The sequence below is a fragment of the Heteronotia binoei genome, chromosome 2, assembly GCF_032191835.1.
Source record: "Heteronotia binoei isolate CCM8104 ecotype False Entrance Well chromosome 2, APGP_CSIRO_Hbin_v1, whole genome shotgun sequence".
Taxonomy (NCBI): domain Eukaryota; kingdom Metazoa; phylum Chordata; class Lepidosauria; order Squamata; family Gekkonidae; genus Heteronotia; species Heteronotia binoei.
The window spans coordinates 127,380,637-127,386,636 of record NC_083224.1 but is presented as its reverse complement, the minus strand read 5'-3'; positions in this window follow the sequence as shown (position 1 = coordinate 127,386,636).

Below are 6,000 nucleotides of genomic sequence, written 5' to 3'. Positions count from 1 at the left end.
CTGCCCATCTTGTGGTCCCAGTCTGAATCAGGTACCTGCATTGCTTTAAAATTGAGCTCCCATGGGTAACTTGCACCTGATGTCATGCTACCCTAGAGATGACTAACATAACTTCCAGGTCTTTCCCTGAAGTGAGGTCACACTGTCAGCCCAACTCTGACCTTTTTCTCTCTCTCGGCCATGTGGATTGGTGGAAGGAAATGAGAGAATAGACTCCCTCACCCTCAGCAAGGTATTGACAGTCCTACAATGTATTGACTTCTTACAGGCAGACGTATGTAGGAGGTATCAAAAGAAAAGACCAAGGGTCTAGTGGCCACAAAATGCATTGTACAGGTGGGCTTGCCAACTTTCAAGTGATGCCTGAAGTTCTCAAGGAATTACAGAGAGTAATTGCCAGGAGGCAGTGGCTGCTTTGGAGGGTGGACTTTCTGGCATCACATCCATGTACTGTAATAACTTTTATCATATACTACAAGCATAAGAGGTTGTTTTGTAAAAAAAAAAAAATAGGTGGCAGAGCCAAAATCACATAAGAAGAGAAGAAAGGGTGGTGTGGGCTTCTCCAGGGGTTAATGAGGGCTGCTGGGGGTGTGGCAAAGCTCCTGGTGGCTGGCTGGCTACCTGCTTTTTCTGAGGGTTTCCCACCTATCTCCTGGGCTGCCCCCCCAGTCAAAAAGTCAGCAAGCCACCCGCTGTCCAAAATCACATAAGTGAAGAAAGGGTGGCATGGACTTCTCCAGGGGTTAATGAGGGCTGCTGGGGGTGTGGCAAAGCTCCTGGTGGCTGGCTGGCTACCTGCTTTTTCTGAGGGTTTCCCACCTATCTCCTGGGCTGCCCCCCCAGTCAAAAAGTCAGCAAGCCACCCGCTGTCCAAAATCACATAAGTGAAGAAAGGGTGGCATGGGCTTCTCCAGGGGTTAATGAGGGCTGCTGGGGGTGTGGCAAAGCTCCTGGTGGCTGGCTGGCTACCTGCTTTCCTAATCCAGGGATTGTTATACAGCTGCACTTACTATTCAATGGACAAGATAGGTGGGGAGGAAGAGGGGAAACCCTCAGAAAGGTTCAGGAGCTGTGCTCCTGTCAGCTCCTGCTAAATCTGAGGGGTGACAAGCATAATCTACAATAGGACAAGAATTTTCCTGGTACGTTTCTTCGCATGCAGCCACTCTTCTTGTGAGCAATTATATTGACCCAGTCTGTGGGTCCTTTTTTTTGTCATTCTTCATAGTGGATTGATTGGGATTCTCTAAAATAAAAGCAACTGTTTTGTGCTTATGTAATTGTTAATTTTGTGAATTATCACATTGGCTTGGTTGACTTAATGGTGATAAATGTAATACTATATAGCAAGAGTAAGCTGTACATTTATTCTTTCATGTTTCCTTTTGTGTTTTGCTCAACTTTCAAGCGATGCCTGAAGTTCTCATGAAATTATAGGGAGTAGTTGCCAGAAGAAAGTGGCTGCTTTGGAGGGTGGACTTTCTGGCATCACATCCCTACTGAGCTCCCTTCCCAAACTTCATCACATCCCTACTGAGCTCTTCCCAAACTTCATCTCTCCATGTAGGCTGGCCATGTTTTTGCACCATGCTGTCACAGGGCAGGAAGGTGAGGAAATTGGAGGAGAGAAACAGGGTCCCAAAATGCTGTACCATCACTTTCACTGTATAACTGTATGAGATATCACTGCCTTGTGAAACACTTTAGGACACACCTGAAAGGTTGTGGTTTTTACTAGAGTTTTGGGTGAATCCTAGAGCATTCCTCAGCATTGTGAGATCAGTTATGCAGCCAAAAGTAATATTACACTGCCATGGCATGTCATTTGGAAAAGTCCACCGCCCTTCTTCCATCACCAACCCCAAATTTCTAAGAATTTCCCAAGCCATTTGACAACCCTAAGCATAGAATAAAATGTAAATTCAATTTTAATAAAGAATATAAAGATAATTCACTAATTCTGTTAAAATATACATAAGATTCTATAATAGGCCAACTAGTGGTCCTGGCCATTTCAAGACACAAAGGCACTATAGGGGAGGTCTTAAGGTTCCTCACTGCTGATGCCAAATTGGGACCCTGCACACCTGGGAATTAAGTTTTAAACATAGAAGTCCCAGCACATTACTGGTTGAGAGAACCAGAAAGCCACATTGTTGATGCAAGGACAATGTAATGTAGAGTTAGATCCTAATTCAGCATCTTTACTTTTGGAGTCTCTATTAAAGTTTGTTTTCTGGGAATGGTAGTTTTATTCCCAATGAGTTATGTGGTAACTTTTGGTCATATGAGTTTTCATGGGCTACGGTCTAAATCTCGGACACAGTTTGACAAGTTAGATTTTAAAAAAAATCTCTGCCCATAGGGTCTGCAAAAGCTACTATAATCAGAATTCATGATGAAACTGCATTACTGGCCCCTCAGATCTTTAGTTAGGGCCTTCATAGGCTCTAATTCCATCTCTTCTTCCAGCAGTCTGTCTCAGAGTCAGAACTGACAAAATTCAATGTCAATGCTTAATGAGAAAATCCATGCATTATCAAGAAAGAGCAGAACTCATTTCTCAGATTGTCAGCCAAGGTTGTTATATTTTCATTAGCCCCAAAAAGTTTATTTTTAAAAACTCAATAAAGTCTCAGTGTTAAAGGTATGGAGAAAATTTACTGTATTTCACTTACAACACTTCCTGACATCCAACTGTTCTTGTCTGCAAACATTGACTTTCTACCATATGCTTCCAAAGCTACAATCATATGGGAGAATGCACCACTGAGCAAAATGGGACTCACTTCTGAGTCAACATGCAAATGATCTGTAAAACACATTATGTGTTTGTTTAACAAAGGCTCTTTAGCCAGCTGTAATAAACTTTTCCATTTTTAATTTTCACAAGCTAAAACCTGATAAGGAAGAATTAAGTCTTTCAGAATGTTCTCCCGAAGTCTGTTCTTCTAAAGTTTGGCTCCTTTGCGCTAGACGTCTCATCAAGGAAAAGGAGAGTAGAATCCATAACAGCCCCACAAGATTCTTTCTTTTACTTTCTCTTCAACTATTCACAGATGAAATGATACACATTTACTATTAAATCCTGCCATGATCAGTGGTAAATTTGCAAAGACTTGAAGTCACAATTTAGGCTGTGTGTGTTAAATGCTGCCAAGTTGCTTCTGACTTGTGACCTATGAATTAATGACCTCCAAAATGTCCTGTCATTAAGATTTGCTCAGGTCTTTCAAACAGATGGCCATTGCTCCCTTGACTGAGTCAATTTCATGTTGGGACTTCCTCTTTTCCTGCTACCTTCAACTTTTCCTAGCATTACTGTCTTTCCTGGTGACTCTTGTCTTCTCATAATGTGACAAAGTTACCAATAGCCTCACTCAGTTTAGCCATTTAAGCTTCTAGGGAGCGTTCAGGCTTGATTTGAACTCATTTATTTGTTTTGGGTCGTTTTGGTTTTTTTACAAATTGTAGCATCTGTTAAATTCTCCTCCAAATAAATCACCTTTCTTCATTGTTCAACTTTCATGCCCATACACAACAATGGGAAATACTATGGTATGAAATATGTTGATCCTGGTCATCAGAGACACATAATTACACTTTTTAAACTTCTTCATGGCTGCCCTTCCCAGTCTTAATCTACTCCTTATTTTTTCATTTCAGTCTCCCTTTTAAGCTACCAGTTCATAATCTAAAATGGGAATTTAGTCCATATTGAGTGCAGTGGAACAACATAGAAAACCAGAATCAAACAGAACCCAGCAACTTTCCTCCCACATTTAATCAGGAATGCTTGTATTCCCCACATCTTTATATACCTCCTAGAAGGTTGCTATTGTCACTATTTCATGAGGAAGCACACCCACTGAAAAGATTACAATGATGGAAATTTGTGAGTCTTTGTAGATAGTGTATCATGGGTCAAAACTTCCTTAGTGTTATAGTGCATGGACTGTGCAGCTTTTGATTAATCACATTTTTACCTTGCCCTTTTACCCAAGGTTATGATTTCCCTTTCATCCTTATAACAACCCTAACAGATAGATTAGGTCAAGAGATTATGGATGACCTAAGGTCACCCACTTCATGGCTGAATAAGGATTTGAAAAGTCTTACCAAGGCTAGTTTAACACACTAACCAGTGCAACACACTGGGTCTCATTCATCCTATGATCACAGAAATATGTAACAGTTATGAAGTTAAATACTTGCTGCTTTTCCAGATTTAGAAAGTAGTTGCACCAAGTATACTTTAGCAAGCATATGTAGATTCATTCCACAAGTCCTGAGTATTATTTAAAAACTGGCCCTACATTACCCGGAGCACACTGTGCTATCAGTATAGAACAAAAGGTGCCAAGGCACATGACATTTTACTTTATACCCTGCCTTTCTCCCCAGTGGGAGCCCAAATTGGCTCACATTACTCTCCTCTGGACAACCCTTTAGTCATCTTGTCCATAAGAAAATAAGAGAAGTCATGTTAGATCAGCCCAGTGGCCCATCCAATCCAACACTCTGTGTCACACAGTGACCAAAAAACAGGTGCTATCAGGAGGCCCACCAGTGGAGCCAGGACACAAGCCCTCCCAATGTTACACCCCAAGCACCAAAAATACAGGGCATCACTGCCTCAAACATAGTATTCCATGTATACCTTGTACAAAATAGCCACTGATGGACCTCTGCTCCATGCTTATCTAATCCCCTCTTCAAGCTGTCTATGCTTGTAGCCACCACCACTTCCTGTGGCAGTGAATTCCACGTTAATTATTCTTTGGATAAAGTACTTCCTTTTATCTGTTCTAAACCTACTGCTCCTTAATTTAATTGAGTGCCCATGTGTTCTTGTATTGTCCTCAGATCGCTCTGAAGATGCCAGCTTTGTTGCTAGACTCAATGTGAGCTTTTGACTGTAAGTTTTGTCCTAGAATTATGCGTCTGACCAAGCCCTGAAGGGGAAAAACAGCTTGGTTTTGCCAGCTTTCTGTCACACTTTCATGCCTCTCCATTTCAGGATGGAGGGATTGAATTTGACAAGATCTTATCAGCTTTAAGAAGAAATCATTCAAGCCTTGTCTGCTATGGGGAGTTTTTGTATGAACTATTTATCTCTCTTTGAGCCTAAATAGAGCATTATTTGTAGGCTGTTTGCACACAGCCCGTGTAGTAATGGTTTTGTAAAAATAACACAATTTATATTTAGTACTTTAAAATTTTGTGACAATATAGACATATTTTTGCAGCAGTTGTCCATGGTTTGCATAGTTTTCTTCTTGTTTGCTTTTGGTTTGCATAGTTTTCTCCTTGTTTTTAGCCTCAGTTCTAGCGTTATGAGGAAGGAGGAAAAGTTATCAATTTTCTCTACCCTATGCATAATTTTATAAACTTTTATCACATCCCTCCTTGCCTTTTTTCTAAATTGAAAAGCGCCAGATTTCCTCATAGGAAAAGTGCTCCAACTCCTTAATCATCTTGGTAGCCTTCTGCAATGTTCTTTTTGAGATATGGTGACCATAACTGCACACATTATTCCAAAGGAGGCCATACCACAGATCTATACAGAGGAGTTACAGAAGTTGTTTTATTTCAAATCCCTTTCTTAATAACGCCCAGCACAGAGTTGCATTTTTACCACAGCCACAACCTGAGATGGCATTTTCACCAAACTGACCACTACAAACCCACAATCTTTCCCCATTCAGGCCGTAACAGTTAAGATCCTGTTATGATTTTTGCTCCAATATGTATCACCTTATACTCTGTATCATTTATTAACAAATCAAACAGCTGAAACCAAATGAAGCTGATGGGCAGTAGATTCAGGACCGACAAAAAGAAATGCTTCTTTACACAGACAGTGGTTAAAATGTGGAATTTGCTGACAGAGGATGTAGTGATGGCCACAATTCTAAAAAGAGATTACATAGATTCATGGAGGATAGGTCCATTAGTGGCCACTAAGCATGGTGGCTGAGGGGAACCTCCATGTTC